The sequence below is a fragment of the Myxine glutinosa genome, chromosome 10 (assembly GCF_964187855.1).
Source record: "Myxine glutinosa chromosome 10, kmMyxGlut1.1, whole genome shotgun sequence".
Taxonomy (NCBI): domain Eukaryota; kingdom Metazoa; phylum Chordata; class Myxini; order Myxiniformes; family Myxinidae; genus Myxine; species Myxine glutinosa.
The window spans coordinates 13,125,009-13,152,705 of NC_136270.1; the positions used below are offsets into that span (position 1 = coordinate 13,125,009).

General features: G+C 44.3%; 1 long non-coding RNA gene across 1 annotated transcript; it reads left to right on the plus strand.

Annotated features, from left to right (window-relative positions):
• The first annotated feature begins 21,081 nt into the window (after positions 1-21,081).
• Positions 21,082-25,684, plus strand: LOC144893987 (uncharacterized). The gene is made up of 3 exons (XR_013624666.1): positions 21,082-21,146; positions 25,217-25,300; positions 25,402-25,684. It is a non-coding gene; the product is annotated as an uncharacterized LOC144893987 (long non-coding RNA).
• The last annotated feature ends 2,013 nt before the right edge of the window (positions 25,685-27,697 follow it).

The window sequence follows — 27,697 nt, forward strand, 5'->3', positions numbered from 1 at the left end:
AGAGAGGGCACAGAATATCATGTACAGTTTTGGTCACCACATCTGAGGAAGGATATGGCTGCCATAGAGAGGGTATAGAATATCACGTACAGTTTTGGTCACCACATCTGAGGAAGGATATGGCTGCCATAGAGAGGGTATAGAATATCACGTTCAGTTTTGGTCACCACATCTGAGGAAGGATATGGCTGCCATAGAGAGGGTATAGAATATCATGTACAGTTTTGGTCACCAACAGTTTTGGTCACCACATCTGAGGAAGGATACAGCTGCCATAGAGGGGGTATAGAATATCACATACAGTTTTGGTCACCACATCTGAGGAAGGATATGGCTGCCATAGAGAGGGTATAGAATATCATGTACAGTTTTGGTCACCACATCTGAGGGAGGATATGGCTGCCACAGAGAGGGTATAGATTATCATGTACAGTTTTGGTCACCACATCTGAGGAAGGGTACGGCTGCCATAGAGAGGGTATAGAATATCATGTACAGTTTTGGTCACCAACAGTTTTGGTCACCACATCTGAGGAAGGATACAGCTGCCATAGAGAGGGTATAGAATATCACATACAGTTTTGGCCACCACATCTGAGGAAGGATATGGCTGCCATAGAGAGGGTATAGAATATCACATACAGTTTTGGTCACCACATCTGAGGAAGGATATGGCTGCCACAGAGAGGGTATAGAATATCATGTTCAGTTTTGGTCACCACATCTGAGGAAGGGTACGACTGCCATAGAGAGGGTATAGAATATCACGTACAGTTTTGGTCACCACATCCGAGGAAGGATATGGCTGCCATAGAGAGGGTATAGAATATCATGTACAGTTTTGGTCACCACATCTGAAGAAGGATACGGCTGCCATAGAGAGGGTATAGAATATCACGTACAGTTTTGGTCACCACATCTGAGGAAGGATGCGGCTGCCATCAGGAGGGTATAGAATATCACGTACAGTTTTGGTCACCACATCTGAGGAAGGATATGGCTGCCATAGAGAGGGTATAGAATATCATGTACAGTTTTGGTCACCACATCTGACGAAGGATATGGCTGCCATAGAGAGTGTATAGAATATCACGTACAGTTTTGGTCACCACATCTGAGGAAGGATACGGCTGCCATAGAGAGGGTACAGAATATCATGTCCAGCTTTGGTCTCCACATCTGAGGAAGGATACGGCTGCCATCGAGAGGGTATAGAATATCATGTACAGTTTTGGTCACCACATTTGAGGAAGGATATGGCTGCCATGGAGAGGGTACAGAATATCATGTACAGCTTTGGTCACCACATCTGAGGAAGGATACGGCTGCCATCGAGAGGGTATAGAATATCATGTTCAGTTTTGGTCACCACATCTGAGGAAGGATATGACTGCCATGGAGAGGGTACAGAATATCCTGTACAGCTTTGGTCACCACATCTGAGGAAGGATACGGCTGCCATCGAGAGGGTACAGAATATCATGTACAGCTTTGGTCACCACATCTGAGCAAGGATACGCCTGCCATGGAGAGGGTACAGAATATCATGTACAGCTTTGGTCACCACATCTGAGGAAGGATACGGCTGCCATCAAGAGGGTATAGAATATCATGTACAGTTTTGGTAACCACATCTGAGGAAGGATACGGCTGCCATGGAGAGGGTACAGAATATCATGTACAGTTTTGGTCACCACATCTGAGGAAGGATACAGCTGCCATAGAGGGGGTGTGGAATATCATGTACAGTTTTGGTCACCACATCTGAGGAAGGATACGCCTGCCATGGAGAGGGTACAGAATATCATGTACAGGTTTGGTCACCACATCTGAGCAAGGATACGCCTGCCATGGAGAGGGTACAGAATATCATGTACAGCTTTGGTCACCACATCTGAGGAAGGATATGGCTGCCATGGAGAGGGTACAGAATATCATGTACAGCTTTGGTCACCACATCTGAGGAAGGATGCGGCTGCCATCGAGAGGGTATAGAATATCATGTACAGTTTTCGTCATCACATCTGAGGAACGATACGCCTGTCATGGAGAGGGTACAGAATATCATGTACAGTTTTGGTCACCTCATCTGAGGAAGGATACGGCTGCCATGGAGAGGGTACAGAATATCATGTACAGTTTTGGTCACCTTATCTGAGGAAGGATACGGCTGCCATAGAGGGTACAGAATATCATGTACAGCTTTGGTCACCACATCTGAGGAAGGATATGGCTGCCATGGAGAGGGTACAGAATATCATGTACAGCTTTGGTCACCACATCTGAGGAAGGATGCGGCTGCCATCGAGAGGGTATAGAATATCATGTACAGTTTTGGTCACCACATCTGAGGAAGGATGCGGGTGCCATCGAGAGGGTACAGAATATCATGTACAACTTTGGTCACCACATCTGAGGAAGGATATGGCTGCCATGGAGAGGGTACAGAATATCATGTACAGCTTTGGTCACCACATCTGAGGAAGGATGCGGCTGCCATCGAGAGGGTATAGAATATCATGTACAGTTTTCGTCATCACATCTGAGGAACGATACGCCTGCCATGGAGAGGGTACAGAATATCATGTACAGCTTTGGTCACCACATCTGAGGAAGGATACAGCTGCCATGGAGAGGGTATAGAATATCATGTACAGCTTTGGTCACCACATCTGAGGAAGGATGTGGCTGCCATCGAGAGGGTATAGAATATCATGTACAGTTTTGGTCACCACATCTGAGGAAGGATATGGCTGCCATAGAGGGGGTATGGAATATCATGTACAGTTTTGGTCACCACATCTGAGGAAGGATGCGGCTGCCATGGAGAGGGTACAGAATATCATGTACAGCTTTGGGCACCACATCTGAGGAAGGATACGGCTGCCATCGAGAGTGTATCGAATATCATGTACAGTTTTGGTCACCACATCTGAGGAAGGATACGGCTGCCATGGAGAGGGTACAGAATATCATGTACAGCTTTGGGCACCACATCTGAGGAAGGATACGGCTGCCATCAAGAGGGTATAGAATATCATATACAGTTTTGGTCACCACATCTGAGGAAGGATACGGCTGCCACAGAGAGGGTACCGCATGGAGCTGCTAGATTGATTTTGTGTCCATCTAGACTCAGGTATAAGGAACGACTGAAGGATTCATGACACAATACATTGGAAAGGATGTGATTGTGAAGGGATATGATACAGATGTTTAAAATAATGAAGGGGGTGGACAAGATAGGTGCTCTGGAGTTTTACAGCAGAATGTAGTGTTCGGGCTGGTGGCCATAGCTTGAACGTAAAGAAGATGAGAGTTAGAGCAGTTTAAAGATGGGGTCTTTCAGTCGGCGAGTGGTTAATGCATAGAATGGTCTACGCATAAAAAGGTAGTGGCAGTGGAGAGGTGAATATATTTAAATGTGATAAAAAATAGATGGGTACCTGGATGCTTTGGAGATGGAGGGGTTATGGGGATATTGGCAGGTCCTGGTGGTGGCTTGTGTGTGGATGGGTGATGGATACTGCAGTTGGTGCAGCAAAGGCACGTTGGACTTGATGATCTCCTCCTGCGCCAAAGTTCCTTGGGTGTATCTCAAGGTGGGGCAGTGGGTGCACGAACCCTATACATGCATAATTTAGCAACATGTGCAAAGCCACCACCAGGACCTGCCAATATCCTCATAACCCCTCCATCTCCAAAGCATCCAGGTACCCATCTATTTTTATCACATTTAAATATATTCACCTCTCCACTGCCACTACCTTTTTATGCGTAGACCATTCTATGCATTAACCACTCGCCGACTGAAAGACCCCATCTTTAAACTGCTCTAACTCTCATCTTCTTTGCGAGCAAGTTATGGCCACCAGCCCTAACACTGTACATTCTGCTGTAAAACTCCAGGGCACCTATCTTGTCCACCCCCTTCATTATTTTAAACATCTGTATTGGGAACTTGTTATGGGAAGGTTGTAAAACCCATCGTTCGGTCGATCAAGATCTCGAAAATGGAACCTGCACACCCCGCCAGGCGATCATACTCTCGGGCTAGTTTGGGTGGTGTGCACTTACTGACCATATTGGATTGTTTTATAATCTCCATCTCATTTTTACCTCCGCCACCGAAGGTAGATGGGTTTTCACCCCTGCCTGATTGTTTGTGAACAGGATATCTCAAAAGGTTGTGGACGGATTCGGACGAAATTTGGTGGAGAGATTGCGTATGTGACAAGGACGAGTTGATTCAACTTTGGTGAAGATTCGAATCCGGATCAGGATCAGATCATTTTTTAAAAGTGATTCTTCACCATTGGGAGATGGGGCCAACAACCATAAATAGCAGGATATCTCAAAATGTTGTGGACGGATTCGGACGAAACTTGGTGGACAGGTTGAGTGTGTGACAAGGACAAATGGATTCAATTTTGGTAAAGATCTGAATATGGATTCGGATACGAGAATTATTTAATACTAAGTGATTCTTCACCATTGAGAGATCGGGTGAAAAGCGATATATAACGTGATATTTAAAAAAATGATGGACGGATTTGGACGAAACTAGGTGGACAGGTTGAGTGTGTAACAAGGACAAATGGATTCAATTTTGGTAAAGATCTGAATATGGATTCGGATATGAGAATTATTTAATTTTAAGTGATTCTTCACCATTGAGAGATTGGGTGAAAAGCGATATATAACATGATATTTTAAAAAGTTATGGACGGATTTGGACGAAACTTGGTGGATGAGTTGGTTCGGCGACAAGAACAAGCCGATTAGATTTTGGTTCAGGTCCGAATCTAGATCTGGCCTGTCAGTGGGATACTAAACGTAAACCGTTCACCAGGCGGAGGTATGTGCTCTACTGAGTTCTGTTCTGGTTTATTTTATTATTTTTATTTTATTTCATTAAAAATTTTTCTATATATTTATTTATTTATTTATTTATATTATTTATTTCTTTGAAGATTTTAATTTAGAACATGAACACTGTAAAACACAAATCCTCTTGCTGACACCTTCAAAACCCCAGTTTAGCAGTACTTGTACGAAATATTATGCCAACTCGACCAATCAAATTTGCCACTTGCTCTGTCAGTGTTGGCTCTCTTCACACGTCCTTTTTCACGAAACTACACGGAGTGAAGTTATTCTGTAGTTTTTTTTTCGAGAACTGTACTTTTTTTTGTGGTAGTAAGGGAAACATATGAAAATCTGTTAACACAAATTGTTACCAAAAAATTTCTTCACCAATATGTTTGTAAAGGTGTGTAATAACATGTGTTAAAATGTTGAAGGTCAACTCCCGTGGGAAACCCAGAAAAAAAGCTGTTGAATTCGGGTACCGAAAAATTATTTTCGAGAATTTTTTTTTTTTTTATCGGCCCTTAAGTAACTTATGAGGGGTCAAAGAAGGGTTTTTCATGATTCTGAGTTGATTGTTAACATTTATATTTCACCACGGACACTCCTTTGTGGAAAAATAATTTCTAAATATATCTCATTTTCTTCTTTGCAGGACATGGAGTCTAGCAATATGGATGAAGACGTTACTCCACCTGTGCTCAATTGCTTCATCTGTGCACGCTCGGATACACCAGCTGAAAGGCTCATACAGGCAACTCCAAAGGGATACTCAACTTTATTGAAACAAGCAGAAACTGTCGAAAATGTTACTGTTGTGGAACGTATGAAGGAGGCTCAAAAGGAAGGAAAACTGAGGTACCACCAGAAGTGTAAAAATGATCTGTACAACAACTTTGTTGCAACCACCAAGAAGTCAGCTCAAGCATCAAAGGCAGAGAAAGAGTCATCAAAGTTGAAGAGAAGACGCACTACTTGTGAGTTCAGTTCATCAACTGGCTGCAGTTCTAGAAGATCACAGTCAGTTGACCTCCTGTATAAGGATGTATGCATTCTTTGCAACCAACCAGCCCAGCTCTACAAAAATAATCCAGCACAAGCTAGAAAGAAATACAGAGTGCCAGATAATTTGACTGCAGATACACTGAAGGCAAGCTTGCTGAAGACAGCACGGAGTCGCGGGGATGACTGGGGCACTGGAGTCACTGGACGCCTGGAAGGGATCAACGACTTGGTAGCAGAAGAAACACTGTACCATTTGCGATGCAAACTTATGTTTGCGAGAGGTGACAGTTTGTCCAAGACTGATGAGGAAGGAAAAAGGAAGAGAGGACAGAGGAGTATTGATGAGGAGCGAGAGGCAGTTTTTATTGAATTCTGCGAATGGTTAGACTCAGAATTAGAGCATGGGGTAATGAACATGGACCAAGTCCATGAAAAGCTGCAGGAGTTTGATCAGTCACCAGAGAAGAGCCTTTCTTATTCAAAGCATTGGCTAAAGATAAAACTTCTAGAGAAATACGAAGACACCTTGTATTTCACAACACAGGAAAGAAGGGCAGATGTACTCTGTCTCAAAGATGGCACCGACAATATTCTGCGAGTGCATCATGCTAATCTTGACCATGGAGATGAGAAGACTCAGATCATAAAGACGGCACTCAAGTTCATATCCAATGATATTGCCTTGATTGATTTAGGTCCAAAGTCATACCCCACCACACACAGTATGACTGACATCGATAGTCAGCTGACACTTGTTCCTGCAAGCCTTCAGATGTTCTTGAGACCGATTGTCAAGGTACAACATGTTCTCAAGGAAGGCAGCGGCAGGAGTGATCAAACCAGAGACTCTACCTCCAACAGAGGGTGCAGCTGCACAACATTCACTCCGTGCCTACCTGCAGACCCGGGACTGGATCCTTCTACAGAGCATGTCTCTGAACCCCAGTGACTATGGATGGACAATAGGTGTGCATGGGTATGAGCCAGTTCCAACACTGGACCCCACGGCTCCTGAGGAGCTATTGCAGTTCACGAGCTGTAATTGTCATGGAGATTGCAGCAACCGGCGATGCAGCTGCAAGAAGAATGGGGTCACGTGCATCTCGGCCTGTGGAGTCTGTAATGGCATTACATGCAGAAACTGCAGTCATGATGTTGTTGAGTCTGAAGAAGACATAGACAATGACTGTTGAAACTTCTGACATTGTGAATGAGAAATAACTCTTGAGTATTATATATGTATGTGAAATAAAAGCTACTTTGTGTGTAAATGTAAAAGTGAAAATATAAATGTTAACAATCAACTCAGAATCATGAAAAACCCTTATTTGACCCCTCATAAGTTACTTAAGGGCCGATTTAAAAAAAAAAAAATTCTCGAAAATAATTTTTCGGTACCCGAATTAAACAGCTTTTTTTCTGGGTTTCCCACGGGAGTTGAACTTCAACATTTTAACACATGTTATTACACACCTTTACAAACATATTGGTGAAGAAATTTTTGGGTAACAATTTAGTTAACAGATTTGTGAAATATCTCATAAAATGCCCTTACTATGGGAATGGGCTGAAGATAAAGTGTATGCCAAGAAACCCACTAATTTGGACGAATTAGAAAGTTATATCCGCAATGTTTTTGCCAATTTGCCAGAGGAGTTTCTTGCGCGTTCAGTGTAAAATGTCAAATTATTGAAAGAATGCGCTGAGAACGGAGGAGTTTATGTTGAAATATGATGTTGACAAATGAAAACGGAAAATAAATGGCCTTTCAGAAAAAGAAAAAAAAACATTTTTGTGTTTTATTTACATGAACAACATTGGGACTTCATTAAGGATCACCCTGTAGTCATTACACGAAACCGCAATTTAAAAAAGAGACCAAGTGATTATTATAACTAGTGTGATGCCCTGTATGTGAAACATCAATTGGATGCAGGTGATTTTAACCATTTCAGGAACTTGCACAAAATGGCCAATTTTACGATTTGTCTGTATGTAAGCGACATCACGTGCAGACAGGGCTGATCACTCGATCTTTCAAACGAGGCTCTTCATCTGATCTGTAGCCCCTCGAGTCTGGCTCATTTGGATCACATGGTACACAGGAACTCGTACTCCGCAGAGTGATTATACCCATCACCTTACAAGAGTTCGACATCGAAAACAAAAAAGCCACTCAACTTGAACCGCATTAATGATGCAACATACAGTGAAGAGCTTAACGAGCTAAACAATTACGACTACAGTCACCCTAACTGGCACGAACGAGTACAGGTGTTTTGAACATTATCTAAACCTCATTGAATAGCACAGGGTTTCTGTCGATACAAAGGTGTTTCTACCTGCTGGGTTGCATGTATTGCCAACAGATCGCAAGGGGTCTCCGGTTGTGCATTGAATTAACACCAGGCTGGTTGATTCAGCCTGTCCTCCTTCCGACAACAGGGGCTTCAACTCAAGACCCGAGGATCTTAAGCCAGCCACCTTAACCGTGAAGCCAACGCCAGGCTACCTGGCAAGGGGGTAGCGCGTCAGTGGCGCAGCCACGCCCCCAGAAAATGATGCAGCCAATCAGCCACAGGCTGCATACAATTAAGTAAATAAATAACCATCATGGCACGAGGCAGGCCGAGCTGTTTCGTATACGTCATCGCGGTAATGCGTAATCATGTTTACACTAAACACCTTTAATCGCCCAATCAGGCGACGATGGGCAAATGAGAAGTATATGACAGTGGTGCCTTTACACTATAGTCTCTAGTAAACGCCGAGCTCTTTGTACCTGTAATTGCCAGGGAAGAATCGCAGCGATGGAGAGCAGATCCTTTTAGCGCTGATTATGTTCAAGTACTCCCCACCCAACCTTTGATCTGCCTGTTAACGCTTTTAAACCCGTCACCACGGGCATCCCAGATGTCGTACTGTGTGTACACTCCCCGCTGTTACTGGGGCGGATTTTTTGTTACATTTCAAAAAAGGGCCCGAGTACATGATCCACGACATGCCACCAGGTCGTCCACGTGTTTCATGGTTCAGTACGTTGGTTGCCCTTCGCAGGTGAAGGGCAACCAACATACTTACACAATTTTAAAACGTTGGCACACGTTGAGTCTAACGTGAGTGTCTCATTTGTACTACGTTTAGAGACGCCTTCAGATTTGCTTTCTCTATGTCATTTTATTATTCTTGGAACTAATTTTGCTTTAATGATAATTGTCAAATAATTAATCTTCAAACGAACGCCTGGTGTTGGCTTAGTGGTTCGGGTGCCGGCTTGGGATCCTCGGATCTTGGGTTCTAATCCCGGGTTAGAAATAGCCTGGTGTTGGCTTAGCGGTTAGGGTGCCGGCTTGGGATTCTCGAATCTTGGGTTCTATTCCCGGGTTAGAAATAGCCTGGTGTTGGCTTTGTGGCTAGAGTGCTGGCTTGGGATCCTCGGATCCTGGGTTCTAATCCCGGGTTAGAAATAGCCTGGTGTTGGCTTAGCGGTTAGGGTGCCGGCTTGGGATTCTCGAATCTTGGGTTCTATTCCCGGGTTAGAAATAGCCTGGTGTTGGCTTTGTGGCTAGAGTGCCGGCTTGGGATCCTCGGATCCTGGGTTCTAATCCCGGGTTAGAAATAGCCTGGTGTTGGCTTAGCGGTTAGGGTGCCGGCTTGGGATCCTCGGATCCTGCGTTCTAATCCCGGGTTAGAAATAGCCTGGTGTTGGCTTAGCGGTTTGGGTGCCGGCTTGGGATTCTCGGATCTTGGGTTCTATTCCCGGGTTAGAAATAGCCTGGTGTTGGCTTAGCGGTTTGGGTGCCGGCTTGGGATTCTCGGATCTTGGGTTCTATTCCCGGGTTAGAAATAGCCTGGTGTTGGCTTTGTGGCTAGAGTGCCGGCTTGGGATCCTCGGATCCTGGGTTCTAATCCCGGGCTAGAAATAGCCTGGTGTTGGCTTAGCGGTTAGGGTGCCGGCTTGGGATCCTCGGATCCTGGGTTTGAATCCCGGTCGATCCCTGAATTAACGCGAGCAAATTGAGTACCAGCTCACTGGTAATTCCCTGTGTGTCGCAATAGGCGACTACCAGGGTTGGCAGCAGGAAGGGCATCCGGCCATAAAACATTGCTTCAAAAAGGAGACCACGGTGCCCGAAAAAGGCCAACCTGCTCTGTGGGGATAAATGGCCTCGAAAGGCGGTTCAATCTTCATAAGAACAACAAAATCAGTTTATTCTTGAGGCATTTGTTTGAACCAAAATATTGTGCAGCCATTTTGAATGGAGACATCTTCATATGTTGTGGTGGTGATTTTCTTCCTTTTTTTCCTGCGTCACGCCACTGATGCAGTGCCCCCAGTACGAGCAGGAATATGTCATTTGTTCATGGTGCTGGCGATAGCTCACTTACTCTTCGCGAAGGACATCGTGGGATTTTCAATGTTCACCGACTAATTCCGGCAGTTGGGGCACCCGGTTTAACATCCATTTGATAGAATAGTACACCTGTTCCCGAAGGGAGCAGAAAAAAGGGTCATTCCTCTTTGGGGTATAAAGATTACAGTCAATCTATGGGCGGGTCTCAAGAACATTGGGAGTGTGTTCAGTTACCAAGTTTCTTGTGGAGCTCTCGCCAAGTGGTTTAAGCATTCCAGCAAGCACTCCATTCAAAACCGTTGATAAGGAACGGCTGGCTTGGCAAGCGCTGGATAGCTTCTTGGGAACGAAACACCCCGGGTTTCTCCCTTTCAGTTTAGTGTTAAACAGCAGTAGTGACTGTTTCAAAAGGTACTTAAACGTGAGGATTGAAAATGTAGACATTTTAAAGTCATAATATGTAGATAGCCCCAGTGTTAGGCTATGACTCGTCCGGGGTTCGAACCACCTTCCGCCCAGACTCAGAGGGGATGCTCTCACCATTACACCACCAGAATCTGGTTTAATAGTCTTCTCTGTTTATGGTTCATCAAGCAAAAACGGCACTCTTACCTTTAAAACCTGATTGGATGTGGATTAATCAGTGGTTAATTGGATTCATGCAAATCATTTTTTACTTAACGGAAATCTAACGTCTCATTATAAAGCAACAAGGGATGGACTCCGCAAAGTAAAAATCGGTTAACGCCATCTCCTAAGTCATTTTTCATGCCACTGACAAATCCTGGTGACCCTTGTCGCTCTTGCAAAAAATATCCACAACTGGAATTCAAGATTCACTTCTCTATTGGCTTGCAGACATGGCAGGCATGCTCATAGGAAGTCAGGGTTGTGTCTATATTTTGAACACTAATCGAAAAACGAACCTGCGGTTTAGCAGTACTTTGGCTCTGAATTCGTCCCGACTGTCCGTGCTTGCGCAGAGAGAAGTGAGATATATTTTTTAGTCTGTCTGCCTACCTGTCTGGCACTCAAGCAAAACTGAAAATCATTCCAAACAGAAAACTTACTGTTTTTAAGGACATTATAAAGGACACAAACAAATGACACGAACAATTCATGTAAGGTGCTAAATAAGGTGGCATATAAGACGTTGCATCAACGGCGGTCATCTTCCAAAAAAAGAAATTCTACGGCCTTTAAAATCTAAATTTATTTCAAACTAGCAGATATTACCCATCACTTTGCTGACAATAATAGCAAGCAAGGGCCCTGAGAGTATTAACATGAGAGATCTCAAACCGCCCTGAGAGTATTAACCTGAGAGATCTCAAACCGCCCTGAGAGTATTAACATGAGAGATCTCAAACCGCCCTGAGAGCATTAACCTGAGAGATCTCAAACCGCCCTGAGAGCATTAACCTGAGAGATCTCAAACTGCCCTGATAGCATTAACCTGAGAGATCTCAAACCGCCCTGAGAGCATTAACCTGAGAGATCTCAAACCGCCCTGATAGCATTAACCTGAGAGATCTCAAACCGCCCTGAGAGCATTAACCTGAGAGATCTCAAACCGCCCTGAGAGCATTAACCTGAAAGATCTCAAACCTCCCTGAGAGCATTAACCTGAGAGATCTCAAACCGCCCTGATAGCATTAACCTGAGAGATCTCAAACCGCCCTGAGAGCATTAACCTGAGTGATCTCAAACCGCCCTGAGAGCATTAACCTGAGAGATCTCAAACCGCCCTTAGAGCATTAACCTGAGAGATCTCAAACCGCCCTGAGAGCATTAACCTGAGAGATCTCAAACCGCCCTTAGAGCATTAACCTGAGAGATCTCAAACCGCCCTTAGAGCATTAACCTGAGAGATCTCAAACCGCCCTGAGAGCATTAACCTGAGAGATCTCAAACCGCCCTGAGAGCATTAACCTGAGAGATCTCAAACCGCCCTGAGAGCATTAACCTGAGAGATCTCAAACGGCCCTGAGAGCATTAACCTGAGAGATCTCAAACCGCCCTGAGAGCATTAACCTGAGAGATCTCAAACCGTCCTGAGAGCATTAACCTGAGAGATCTCAAACCGCCCTGAGAGCATTAACCTGAGAGATCTCAAACCGCCCTGAGAGCATTAACCTGAGAGATCTCAAACCTCCCTGAGAGCATTAACCTGAGAGATCTCAAACTGCCCTGAGAGCATTAACCTGAGAGATCTCAAACGGCCCTGAGAGCATTAACCTGAGAGATCTCAAACCGCCCTGAAAGCATTAACCTGAGAGATCTCAAACCGTCCTGAGAGCATTAACCTGAGAGATCTCAAACCGCCCTGAGACGACATCCTATTTCCCCTCATTTAAAAAAAAACAAACAAAAAAACAAAAACATTTCACTCACACAAGATGTTATATTCTGTCAAATTCCTGTACATCTCTGCTTTTCCTCTATCATTTTCTCGTCTTCATTAAAGAAAACGCTTCTTCCTTTTAAAGCTTTAGAAAGGGCACTTCAATTCTGCTCTATCAATGCATCAGCACACCACTTGTTCTTCATCACAACTTATTCTTCTTCTTCACGAGGCATATTTTGCAAAACTGTCTCTCACCGAAGCGCTCGGTCTGTCATACACTCAAACTCATACTGTGATGGCCAAAATATTGGCACCCTTGCACTTTTTTGAAATAATGCACCATTTCTTCCAGAAAATTGTTTAAATAAAAAATATTTTGGTATCCACACATGTATTTCTTTGGTTTGCAGTGGAACAAAACAAAAAAAGCTGAAAAAAACACGAAATCTTAGCTTATTCCACACAAAAATCCTAAAATGGCCCGGACAATATTTTTGGCACCTTTTTGAAGTTGTTAGAAATAATTAGATTTCAAGCAGGTGAATCTCCATTACTTTGGAATTGAACCTGTGGTAAGTTACAGGTGCCTGCAATATAAAAATCACTCATTCAACCAGTTTGAATAGAGAAAAGGAGTCATTCTGCTGTTCTGTGTCACTGTGTGTACCGCAATGAGCATGAAGAAAAGAAGGAAAACCAGAGAATTGTCTGAGGAGGTCCGACACAGGATTGTAGCCAAGCATGGACAATCTCAAGGCTCCTACAAGTCCATCTCCAGAGACATTGATGTTCCTGTGTCCACCGTACGCAATGTTATCAGGAGGTTTAAGGCCCATGGCACTGCAGCCAACCTTCCTGGACGTGGCCGCAAGAGAAAACTTGATCGAAGATTGCAGCGAAGGATTGTTCGAATGGTGGAGAAATCACCTCGATCAACTGCCAAACAGATTCAAGCTGACCTTCAGACACATGGTACAACAATTTCAATTCGCACCATCCATCGCCAACTCAATGAAAGGGGGTTCTATGGTAGGAGACTCAGGAGGCCCCACTGCTGAGAGAGACTTAAGAAAGCCCAACTAAAGCTTTCCAAAACACACCCAAACAAGGCAAAATCCTTCTGGGAGAATGTCCTGTGGACAGATGAGACCAAATTAGAGATTTTTGGTGAAGCACATCATCTCTATGTTTACAGAAAACAAAATGAAGCCTTCAAACAAAAGAACACCTTCCCTACAGTCAAACATGGAAGATGTTCAGTGATGTTTTGGGGTTGCTGTGCTGCCTCTGACACTGTGTGCCTTGAATGTGTGCATGACATCATGAAATCAGGAGATTACCCAGGAGACATTTTGGAGCGCAATGTCCAATCCAGTGTCAGAAAGCTGGGTCTCCGTCGAAGGTCACGGGTCTTTCAGCAGGATAATGACCCCAAATGCACTTTAAAAAGCACCCGGGAATGGTTCAAGACAAAATGCTGGACTGTTCTGAAGTGGCCAGCAATGAGTCCAGATATAAATCCCATAGAACACCTGTGGGGAGATCTTAAAACAGCAGTTGGGAGAAGGCACCCTTCAAATCTGGGAGAACTGGAGCAGTTTGCACAAGAGGAAAGCCTCCTCAACTCCTCCTTGAGAGCCTCTTCAACGTCGACGAGTCTGGCATTTCAGTCAGGCCAACTGGCACAGTCTCCAAGCAGCCATAAATCATCTGGACTGGTCTCCCATCTCTACTGCCTCTGACATCAACTCATCCTGGGAATTCTTCCAAAGTAAATCTATCTATCTCTATCTCTCTCTCTCTCTCTCTCTCTCTCTCTGTCTCTCTGTCTCTCTGTCTGTCTCTGTCTGTCTGTCTGTCTCTCTCTCTCTCTCTCTCTCTATCTCTCTCTCTCTCTCTCTCTCTCTCTCTCTCTCTCTCTCTCTCTCACAGATTTATCCCATCCCGTCTTCAGTTGTCATACCCTTCCTCCCATCCATGGTACACGGAATCTTATGGTGAGGCAGTTGCCCTGAAACAACTTGCCTTCGCCTTCTGGAAGGCAAATCCAATGGAAGGCAATCTCATTTCCTTTCACAAAGCCCGGAACAGGTGTGTGTCTACCCTCAGGAGAGGCACGAAACAATATCTCTCTTCTCTCAAGAGTAAACTCTCAAACCTGTCTCCCTCTTCCAAATCCTGGTGGCATCTTGTCAAATCTGTTTCTGGTGTTGGTTCTCCCTCTGACCCCTCCCTTAACTCAAATGGCTACACAGCTGACTCCGCATGTGAAAAAGCTGAATGCCTCAACTCAGTGTTTACCTCATAATCTTGTGTTCCAAACCAGTCTCTCTCTGTACCCACCGTACCCAGTCGTACCGAGCTGCTGCTGGACTCTGTGTCCTTCTCTCCTGAAAAGGTGGAGAAGTTTCTGTCAATCCTCGACTCTGATTCTGCAACTGGACCAGACGGCATCAACCCACGGATCCTAAAATCCTGCTCTCCCACTCTTTCACACCCTCTCTCTGTTCTCTTCACCCTCTCTTTTGCTCAAGGTCATCTGCCTTCAGTTTGGAAATCAGCCAACATTACCGCTTTACACCAAAAGGTGCAAAAACAGATCCTTGCAACTACAGACCAATCAGCCTGCTCTCAATCATCAGCAAAGTCATGGAATCCATCATTGATTCAGATATCAAATCCTTCCTCTTCTCCCATGGCTTGATCTCTGATCATCAATTTGGATTCAGACCAAGTCACTCTACTCTGGACATGCTGCTTCTGCTGTCTCAACAATGGATGGAGGTCCTCAATGTCAAACAGGAAATTAGAGCTGTCTCCCTTGATATATCACGTGCCTTCGATACGTGTGGCACCCCGCTCTGCTCACCAAACTCTCCTCCTATGGTATCCATGGAAATCTCCATGCATGGCTTGCAGACTTTCTCTCTAGTCGTAGTCAACGTGTGGCCCTGAATGGGTTTCTCTCATCTCCCCTTTCTGTTCATGCTGGAGTTCCCCAAGGTAGTGTTCTGGGCCCTGTGCTTTTTCTGGTCTTCATCAATGATTTCTCCGACTCTCTGGAAAATCCTCTCTATCTCTTTGCTGAAGAATCCACTCCTGCCGCTCCATACTTCATCCCTCAGATAAGCAGTCTGCAGCCTCCTCACTCTCTGCAGACATGGTCAAAATCACAAACTGGTCAAACAAGTGGAACATGTCTTTCAATCCTGACAAATCTCACACTCTCACTTTGTCTCTTCGAAAAGACCGTCTGGACAACCCTCCCATCTACTTTCTCAACAATCCTCTCCAAGAAGTTCTGTCACTCAATCTCTTGGTTCTCACAATCTGCCATGATTTTTTATTTACAAGGTGGCCTCCAAAGCCAGTCGCAGACTGGGCATTCTACGTCGTGCGAAGTCCTTCCTTGGCACACCTGAGCTCCTCACCACATACAAAGCTTTCATCCGCAGCTCAATGGAATACTGTTCTACCCTCTGGGCTGGTGCTCCTGCCTCACACCTCGCTCGGCTTCACGCTGTTGAAACCAAAGCTTTCAGAATCATTGGAATCTCCCGCGATGAAGTCGATTGTGAGGGGCTTTCACTCACTCGCCGCAGGCATGTTGGTGGTGTTTCTGTCTTCTACCGACTCTTCTCTGGCCTAGCCCCCCACCCACCCCCAGCCCTGTCTGTGCTCTGTCCCCCAAGTACTCCTACAGGTCGCACAAGATCTGCCTGCAACCCTCTTCTGGTGAAACTGCCAAAATCAAGACTCTCTGCTCACCTTCACTCCTTCATTCCTCTTATCTCCCGCCTCTGGAACAAACTCCCTCACTCTCTTCAATCCCACTCATCCCTCCAGGTATTTAAAACAGCTGTTCACCACCATCTCTTATCTTCCCCCATCCAAAACCTTGATCTTTTCTACCCCTGTTAATTCACACCAGATCCACTTTTCTGAAATACCGACTTCTTTCCTGTAAGTCCTAGCAGTGGCCTTTTTTTTTTTTTACCTCAACCCTGCCCACGCCCCCTCGCCCTGAACCCTTTACCTCCCACAGGTCTCCCGATGTCCCTGCTCTCAAATGTTGTACTTGTGTGTTTTCCCCTCTCTCCCCATCTTGCCTCCTGCTCCCTTAATTGCATGTTTTATGTGTCCGTGCATGTTTTCATGTTCAATGTGTTAGCTCTTACACGAGCCTCGACCTTGTATCCAAAAAAAAAAATAGAGTGGGCCAAACTGCGAGTAGAGAGGTGTAGGAAGCTCATTCATGGCTATCGTAAGCGCTTGACTGCAGTTACTTTGTCCAAAGGTTGTGCTACCAAATATTAAGTCGAGGGTGTCAATAATTTTGCCATTTCTTTTTATTTTCTGATTTAAAAGGATAATATATTATTATATTAAGTTCTGAATCAAAACAACAAAAAGGTTCTGCCATATTAACAATGAAATAAAGAATTGTGGAGACCAAATACTTTTGTCAATTGCATCTTATTTTTCGAGAAAATTGTGAGTTATTTTTTAAAAGTGCAAGGGTGCCAATATTTTTGGCCACGACTGTACATGCTCCGGTTCCTATACAGCACGATCTTTCTCCGTGCCTGAAATAATTCCTTTCCAGGCCCCCCCATGATCTCGATCTTGGAATGTTAAATCTGGGTCCAGTTTGCAGCGGTTGTCTGTGTAAAACAATCAATTCCCCTTCACTTTATTTTAGTGTCAAACACCTCCATGTTAGTACCCACCCCTACATGTCCTACAAGCCCCCATGTTTACAACCCCACCCATCCTACGTGCCCCTCTTCAACATCCCTCCACTTCATGTCTCCCCTTTCTGCAACCTCCCTCATCACATTCTCTCCATCCCATTCTCCTCTTCAATCACATTCTTCCCTTCAAGTCCTTACCACTGTCTCAGGTTATCCCCAATCCAAAACCATGATATTTTCTACCCCTGCCCTCACCCCCCCCAAACCTCACCCCATCAAAAGACCTCCTCCTTACAAATTTCCAGTTTTTACTTCCGGAGAGTGTCCTTCTGTATTCATCTTGTCCACCTCTTGCATCGATTCGTACCCCCCACCTATTGTTTGTCCAAGTCTCCGTCCATCTTGTCCATCATCTCCGCTGTTGGTGTCCCCCCGTCTTTCTATGGCTCCTTTTGTCATGTTACGTCCTGATCCGTTCAGTGCACTAGCTCTTCCACGAGCCTCGACTCTGTTTCAAAACATAGGGGCAATACCCCTGGTGCTCACCTGGTGGAATAACCAGTATACTACACATGACTAAAGGTATTTTAAAGCAATTTGAATGGTTTCTAGAAGACAGGGCAGCATGTATAATTATCATACTAACATAATCATAAGACTTTAAACAAACGAAAAAAAAAATACCTATTTTGGAGGACAACCCCTACCCCTCACCCCCCCCCCCCCCACCCCCCGCCCCCCCTCACCTTCCTGTATACCTCCTCAGACCTCAATTTTTCCAAAGCCATGAACAAACATTGGTATATCACAGATGATTAAGGTTGTGGTGAAGTTTCATCGAAATAGTGTTTGCAGTTTAATTTAGAGAAAAGAGCAAATTCCTTTTTTGGGGGGTCAAACCTGGATGCACTTTGACCGCCGGTAAACCCCCTTAATAATAATAATAATAATGCATTTATTTTATATAGCGCTTTTCAGGAAGCCCAAAGACGCTTTGACAGAGTGCAAAACATAACGCATAGCAAAACATAAAGACAATTGCAAAAAAAGAAGAATCAATAGGGAAATATTCAAAGCACAAAGGAGGGAGAAGGAGAGGAGATAGTCAGGGGTTAGATGCTGTGGGTTAAATGTTGAATGCAGTGTTGAACAGGTGGGTCTTGAGTGATGTTTTGAATGTGGTGAGTGAGGAGGAGTCTCTGATGGTGTGAGGTAGCGAGTTCCAGAGGGTGGGAGCAGCGATGGAGAAGGCCCTGTCCCCCCAGGATCTAAATTTGGTCCGGATGGGGGGGGTCAGGAGGTTGGTACCAGCAGAGCGGAGGTTGCGGGTGGGAGTGTGTCTGGAGAGGAGGTCAGCCAGGTAGGATGGGGCCAGGTTATGGAGGGCTTTGTAGGTCAAGAGGAGGATTTTGTACTGGATTCTCTGGGAGATGGGGAGCCAGTGAAGCTTGTAAAGGACGGGGGTGATGTGGTCACGGGTCCGGGAATGGGTGAGTAGACGGGCAGCGGAGTTCTGAATGTATTGGAGTTTATTGGTGATTGTTGAGGGTGAACCATAAAGGAGGCTATTGCAGTAGTCCAGACGGGAAGTGATGAAGGCGTGGATGAGGGTTTCTGCAGCCACAGAGGAGAGGGATGGACGGAGACGGGCGATGTTTTTCAGGTGGAAGAAGGCTGTCTTTGTGATCTGTTTAGTGTATTTGTCGAAGGAGAGGGTTTGGTCAAAGATGATGCCAAGATTCCGGATGTGAGGGGAGGTGGACACTGGGAAACCGTCGATGTTGAGGGCAAAGTTATGGGTGGACTTGGTGAGCGTTTTTGGGCCAATGATGATTATTTCAGATTTATCACAGTTAAGTTTGAGGAAGTTGATTTGAAGCCAGGATTTTATTTCAGTGATGCAGTTTGTCAGGATAGAGTGGGTGGCGGTGGAGATGGACTTGGTGGAGATGAAAAGCTGGATGTCATCGGCGAAGCAGTGGAATTGGAGACCATGACGGCGGATTAAGTGACCGAGGGGGGACAGGTAAAGGATAAAGAGGAGGGGGCCAAGAACTGAACCTTGGGGGACACCTTGGGGGAGGGGAGCAGTGGGGGATTTGCAGTTATTGATGGAGATGAACTGACGTCTGTCAGAGAGGTATGATTTAATCCAAGAGAGGGCAGTGCCGGTAATGTTAAAGGTGGTTTCAAGTCGGGTGAGGAGGATGGTGTGATCGATGGTGTCAAAGGCAGCGCTGAGGTCGAGGAGGATGAGAATGTTGAGGTTGCCAGCATCAGAGGAGAGGAGAAGGTCGTTGGTGATTTTGAGGAGAGCAGTTTCAGTACTGTGGTTGGACCGGAATCCGGATTGGAATGTTTCATACAGGTTATTGGCAGAGAGGTGATGCTTGAGTTGAGTGGCTACAGCGCGTTCCAAAACCTTTGACAGAAAGGGTAGGTTGGAGATGGGTCTGAAGTTATTTAGGGTGTCAGGGTTTAGTCCAGGTTTTTTCAGAATGGGGGTAACAGCAGCAATTTTGAGGGATGGTGGGACGATGCCTGTAGACAGGGAGGAGTTTATTGTTGCAATGATAAGTGGAGATGGAATAGACCTTAGACCTCAACTTTTTAAATTCCGTGAACAAACTTTAGTCACAACACAACAAATATAATTTGTGCCAAATTTGGTCGCAATCCCATCAGCGGTTTCGAAGAAGAAGTTTCAAGTGTTTACGGAAGGACAACGTGCCATCGCATAAGCTCACCTGAACCTCGTTCCAGGTGAGCTAAAAACAAAAACAAAATTTAAATGTCATCACCGGCATTTAAGAATCCATATCCATGTTTGTTTAGGTTTTCCCATTCGTAATAAAATTGTATTTCTCCTGGATGTATAAAATAACCGAAAGCATTGTAATGACCACTTGCCTCATAAGGTGAATTATGAGGCATGGTCAAAAAGTCATTCACCGTACATCATGTTTCCTGCCCATCAGTTTTAGGCCATTTAGCCCATCATGCCTGTGCCGAGTCACCTTTGAACTTTTGGCGGGGAAGCGAGGAGCATGTACAGAAGGAATCCTGTCCTGCGAGGTGAATTCAAATTCATATTTACATTTGAATGTTTGAAAAAATTATTTCATTTTTAGGGTGATGTAAAACAAGGCAATAACATTATTATACGTCAGTGTACTGTGTACCTTCACGTGAATTACAAGGACGTTATTCGACAATGAACAAATACATGTGGGACAGGAATTTGTACCTTCGGTTCCATTTTGAACCTGGGATCCTCAGATCATGAGCCATGGATGAGGTGGGAACAGCATCAGGCCGAGCTGTTTGACTCATCCATGCATCTCACTTCGGAAGGGCAAGAAACTACTTAAAAGCGTGATTATTTTTGAGGGAAAACGTGAGTGTGTCTGTCGGACAGTCTCCCATTTAATATTCATTGATGCATGATACTAATCGGACATTTAAAGAATAACGATGTGAGGTTCAATTAAAAAAGTAAATCCCAAAAAATCAAGAGGTTTGCCTCATTAACTAAATATTTTCCTGATTCAAAAAAAGTTAATTTTTGTCCCCTGTCGCACCGCGGAGCGAAAGGGGGACTATGGTTTTCCCCTCCGTCCGTGCGTGCGTACGTGCGTGCACGCGTACGTGCGTGCGTGCGTAAGCGAAGGACCGAATTCTAATTTGGTGTGGGTGCAACCTACGTCAAAATCCAAGATGGCCGCCGCCATGTCTGTCTGAACCTTGTGAGCGGAATATCTTCAAAAATAAGCGAAGTACTAACTTCTAATCTGGTGTGTGGGTGTATCTAGGCATAAGGAAGAATGCCATGGAAAATTGGGTCGCCACGTCAAAATCCAAGATGGCCGCCGCCATGTATGTCTGAACCTTGTGAACGGAATATCTTGAAAAACAAGCATTCTGAGTATTGCGCTGCAATACATGTGCCCTAACGGCAGTCTGTCGTCCGGAAAACTGTTGGGGAAATTACCAAGGGTTATTTACCCACAGGTTCTGAATCGTTCCCAATCGCTAATTACCTCAGGACGGGCTCACCTGTGATTCGCACTCGGGACCTCGATTTATACACCTTGCAGACAGGTCAGCAGAAACACGAGAAAATAAGTTGTTGATAAAGAACCTTTCGAGTCGCTAAATATCAGTAATTTATTATATTTTCCGGTTCACGGTCAATGATCGATGTGTATATATATGTTGCTCGGCTTGGCTCCGCCCCTCCGGAAAGCGCGCGCTGTGTCGCGCTGTTGATGTTCACGAGACGAGGCTGAGGGCGCGCGGTGCGGCTTGAGGAGAACTCCAGAATAAACAAGAAATATCCATTATAAAAATATTTTCGTTTAATTAACGATATCTGCCAAAACCATGCGCCCTATCGCAAATTCCAAAAGGACATTTTAGTAGATTGACATGCTGAACAGATCTGTGAAGTTTTCCCTCGATTGGATCAAAAATGAGGGAGGAGCTCGGTTTTAAAGGTTCATGCTTAAAAACGTCATAACTCTCAAACCATGTGACGCATGACGTCATGCTCGGTTTGGGTATGCGGTATGTTTGGGTATTGTTATTCGTCATGGGTATGCGATTCTGCCTGCAAAGTTTGGCCTCGATCTGTTCAGCCGTTGCAGAGAAAAAGGGGTTTTCGTGTTTTCACGAAAAACAATATGGCGGCCGAACCACGTGACCTGCGACGTCATAATTACCATTAAAATATTCTACAGACCGAGTTCCTCCAATGGTGAGAATTTGATCTCAATCGGTCTAATTATTGCAGAGAAAATCTTTTTTAAAGGAAATTAAAACTTAAAATGGCACTGAGTTAAGGATCATCAGAATTATCAGAATTACCAAAGTTCAAAGTGCCATAACTTTGTCAAAAATGATCGAAACAGTGCCGTGTATATTGAGAGTCTGGCCAACTGAAATGCTGGCGCCATGTTGCATACCTAACTTCACGCACTGGCACTGCGAGATGTATGTCAGCTGTGGCAATCCTGTAGTTCTGTGACGAGGGAATCGATGTTATTACTGTTTGGTCGCAGATTTAATGAGGAACAACTAATTCAAGTTAAAGTGACGTGTTGTTTGTTTTTGGAATAATAAAATCTGCAAGCGGCGTCATTTATTCACACGAATTGTTTGCCTGTCGCGGCACACGATTTATTGTCAGCTGCATGCAGCATACTGATAAATTTTATTTCTCTTGGCATGAAATTGTAATTTGATAAAATGGAGCTTGTATACTCGTTTTCATCTATTATCTGGAAACTTAACATACAATATTCCCATAATGCTACGAAAGTACAATGTCTATTATTTTATTCATTAGCTTGGGTTCACAAATGTTGTTATAACGTGACTCGCACCATAATCAGCAATAAAAAAGTAAACAGACTCAGAGGTACATTGTACATGTACATTGTACATTATTTTCCCCCAAAAAATGTTACGTTTTCAAAGAACACTTTACTCAGGAAACTGACACAAACAGTGACAAATATTGCGTCATAAACAAGTATTTCCTGATATATGAGCATATATAAACAGTGCATGTTACAGGGTATATGTATAATAAGGGATTATGTATAATACCTGATTTTCAGTTATTATACATAATCCCTTATATATATATATACCCTATACACTGCATATGTACACGAAAAATGTTACAAGGAATATGTATAATATATATATATATATATGGTTGACTAAATAAATGTTAAGCTCACCAGAGACCTAATACACACGTGTCATGTCACTTTTGATTTGAAACCAATATATATTAAGCGATTTCACTTACCGAACATAAATATGAGTAAGGTGATGGATTCCATCCAACTCGGCGTATTTTAACCGCCCAAATAGCACTTCGTTCCTTGTCTCGAGGAAATCTGTACATTCTACGACCATGTCCTGGTCTAACAGAACATCCCCAAGCGGCACAACACACCATATTGGTTGATTTTATTGAAATATTACTCAAATGAAATATGCAACGATACGAAGCAATGGCACGGAATGGGTGCAGCAGGAAAGCTGCTCGGCTGAGGTGGTATGCAAAATGGCGCCTGTAAACCACGTGACGCGGGCTCGACCAATCACGGCAGTAGTTGAGCAGATCAAAGGCTGGCCAGACTCTGTTAATATACGGCACTGGATCGAAACGTCGTGAAGTTCGAACTTGATCTGTAACTTATCATGAGGAAACCATGTAACAAGTTTGAAATCATTAGCATTAAGAGTTTAGAAAAAAAGTCCGGAAAACTGTTCTTTGCGTGACGGACTGACAGACTGACGGACGGAGGGACGGCATGCAAATCTATAGACCCCTCCGGTGTACACCGGTAGGGGACTAATAAATGAACTACTAACTTCTAATCTGGTGTGTGGGTGTATCTACGCATAAGGGAGAACGGTATTGAAAATTGGGTCGCCACGTCAAAATCCAAGATGGCCGTCTTGCGTCTTCCACTTTGTCAACTCACATCACTTCATCGACGGGGGACCTAGGCGTAACGCTTGTTAGTCCCCTACCAGTGTACACCGGAGGGGACTATATGTTTGCACGCCGTCCCTCCGTCCGTAAGTCTGTCAGTCTGTCCATCTGTCAGTCCGTCAGTCCGTCATGCAAAGAACAGTTTTCCGGACTTTTTTTCTAAACGCTTAATGCTAATGATTTCAAACTTGGCACATGGTTTCCTCATGATAAATTGCAGATCAAGTTCGAGCCTCACGACGTTTCGATCATTTTTGACAAAGTTATGGCACTTTGAACTTTGGGAATTCTGATAATTCTGATGATCCTTAACTCAGTGCCATTTTAAGTTTTAATTTCCTTTAAAAAAGATTTTCTCTGCAATAATAGGACCGATTGAGATCAAATTTTCACCGTAGGGGGGACTCGGTCTGCAGAATATTTTAATGGTAATTATAATGTCACAGTTCACGTGGTTCGGCCGCCATATTGTTTTTTGTGAAAACACGAAAAACCCTTTTTCTCTACAACGGCTGAACAGATCGAGGCCAAACTTTGCAGGCAGAATCGCATACCCATGACGAACAACAATACCCAAACATACCGCATACCCAAACCGAGCATGACGTCATGCGTCACATGGTTTCAGAGTTATGACGTTTTTAAGCATGAACCTTTAAAACCGAGCTCCTCCGTCATTTTTGATCCAATCGAGGGGAAACTTCACAGATCTGTTCATCATGTCAGTCTACTAAAATGTCCTTTTGGAATTTGCGATAGGGCACGTGGTTTGGTAGGTACCGTTAATTAAACGAAAATATTTTTTAAATGGATATCTCTTGTTTATTCTAAAGTTCTCCTTAAGCCGCACCGCGCGCCCTCAGCCTCGTCTCGCGAACGTCAAAAGCGCGACACAGCGCGTGCTTTCCGGAGGGGCGGAGCCAAGCCGAGCAACATATATATATATATACATCGATCATTGATCGTGAACCGGAAAATATAATAAATTACTGATATTTCGCGACTCGAAAGGTTCTTTATCAACAACTTATTTTCTCGTGTTGTGCTGACCTGTCTGCAAGGTGTATAAATCGAAGTCCCGAGTGCGAATCACAGGTGAGCCTGTCCTGAGGTAATTAGCGATTGGGAACGATTCAGAACCTGTGGGTAAATAACCCTTGGTAATTTCCCCAACAGTTTTCCAGACGACAGACTGCTGGTACGGGACATGTATTGCAGCGCAATACTCAGAATGCTTGTTGTATTTGGGATTCGTGGGTATTTTTTACAACGATTATGTTAAAAACATGGTTTTTTTGGACAAGCCTCTTGGACAAGTCACCTTGAAGCTTTTTACAGTTCTTTTTACAGTTCACAGTTCACAAACTTTTTACAGTTTTTACAGTTCAATCGCATTTTTATAGTTTTTACCATGGATTATGTTTTTGCTCAGATGCCTGAAAACCACAAAGGCCAAAGCTGTCTGCGTTTTTCAATCTTCACGGCTACTAAAATGCAACTTCAGCAACTACTTACTGTGAGTCACCAGCAACAGTCAGAATTTTTGTGAAAGTGTAAACACTGCTTTACAATTCCCCATCACACAGAGTGTTCCGATTTCACCAACCTCTCTCCCAGGTTTCGTTTTGCAGGCTGTATGGGACTACATCCCTACATCTTTACTGCGAGGAGCCTGGGTCTTCCCCACCGAAGGAGTGCAGCTGTTCTCAGGTTTGCCTCCTTGCTGTAGCTTATGAGTGATAAATTAGCACGAAGCTTAATAATGGCAAAACATGTCAGCAAGGGCAACAAACATTACTGATGATAGACAAAGTCATTAATACTGGAGCAACATGCGAGTAAGTGATATTAGTCCTTCATAATGCAAGTGATGAGATGTAATTATTGTCTAATAAAACTAGCCCGGTGTTCACGTACATCCCCTGATGCATCCTGTTCCCTCTGCCAAAGGCACCGATAATGTCCCGCTAATTATTATCAGGAGCCACACGGTAATCACTGCCTATTGCCATTAAGTATGACCAATTGGGAAAGCCAAAAAATTGCAGCAGAGCCTATGATTGAGAAAAGGGGTAAAAACACTGGGATGAAGAGATGTGGAGATGATGGAGTAGGAAAGAGTGGAAATGAACGCATGTACTTGTGCATTTTCCAAAAATATGTCATTGCAAATATGATACGATTATTTATTCATCGGAGGTAGGCAACCTCATCAAAGGTGATCTTGGTAGTTATATACACAGTATAATTATACAGGTGCTATGGTGACGCAAGTTGGTTTACCCCAACCTATGATTGTCGACCAATTTGAATACTGCCTAAGGTGACTGTCCAAAGGGAGCCTGGTGTTGGCTTAGCGGTTTGGGTGCAGGCTTGGGATCCTAGGATCCTGGGTTAGAAACCTAGTCGATCGCTGAATTAACACCAGGGTGGTTGACTCAGCCTGTCATGCTTCCGAGGTCGGCAAATTGAGTACCTGTTCACTGGTAATTCCCTGTGTATCGCAAGAGGCGACTAACAGGGTTGGCGGCAGGAAGGGCATCCGGCCATAAAACATTGCTTCAAAAAGGGGACCACGGTGCCCAAAAAAGGCCAACCACTGCTCTGCGGTGATAAATGGTCTCTGAAGGTGGTTCAGTACCTGTCCAAAGGTTGGCTTTTGTAAAAGGTACTAAAGCTTTCTAAACACCAACGATATAGGTGAGATTCAGTTAACCACATCCTCCAACGGATAGCCCACTCTCGGATTTGGTGTTCCCTGTTGTCATGGTTCATAAAGGAAATTTCAATGGTATATAATCCACTTATACCACAAATCATACCAAGGACCAGAGAACTCAAAGTTGAACGCATGAGTGGTTGTGTAGGTAAAATAGATGGGAAACTGGGGGGGAATTGGAACATCTCCAGCGTCATTGGGATTGGGACATCGTTCTCGACCAATCATATCGAGTATGTGTGCATGTTTTTTTTACGGCGTAGCCCATAGGGCAAATCCGTCCAGAACAGTGTTTGTCCGTCTGTATGTATGTCCCCTCAAAGGTATAGCAATCAGAGCTGAGGATCTGGTCACATGACAGGGTGATGTGATTACGTCTGATGTCATTACGGTGGTATGGCGGCTGACTCTCCACACTCCGCCATTTTGATTCCAATTTCGTTCAGGCCGAACATATCCTCGAACCCGTCATATAATCACAATCACCACGATCTACCTTTTCGTTTTTCATTCAGTGTGAAACACAAACAAACCGATTGTTAAAATGACAATCAAATATCGAAAGCATAGACGTTACGGGTCTTCCAATGACACAGTACATATAGGCCTTGGGCTTCATGCTTTCATGCCTCACCTTCGGGCTGGTTCAGACAAATTATGCCCAGGTTTCTTAATACAGTAGTGTATCGTTTCAGTAGTATAAGCTTTATCCCGGTGTGTACCCTGGTTAGAATAGGTACACCGTATCCCTGCGTGTCGTGAGAGGCGACAAAGAGGGTTGGCGTCAGGAAGGGCATCCGGCCATAAAAACATTGCCTCAAAAAGAGAACCATGACAATTACAACTACATATGGGCAGGGTGCAGCCCGAAGTGGAGATCGGTTTCTGAGGTTTGGGACATGGAATGTAGGGACAATGACAGCGAGATCAGGAGAAGTGATGGAAGTATTGGTCATAAGAAGAGTGGACATATGCTGTGTGCAAGAGACGAGATGGAAGAGAAGTGGTGTGAGAATGGTGAAGGGTAGGCAGGGACAGAAATACAAGTTTGTGTGCAAGGGTGCCCGGAGGGCGTGAATGGTGTTGGTGTCCTGTTTTCTGAGGAGTTTGTAGACAGTGTGGTGAGTGTGACGAGAGTGAGTGATAGGTTGATGATGGTGAAAATGATGATTGGAAAGCTCTTGGTGAACGTCA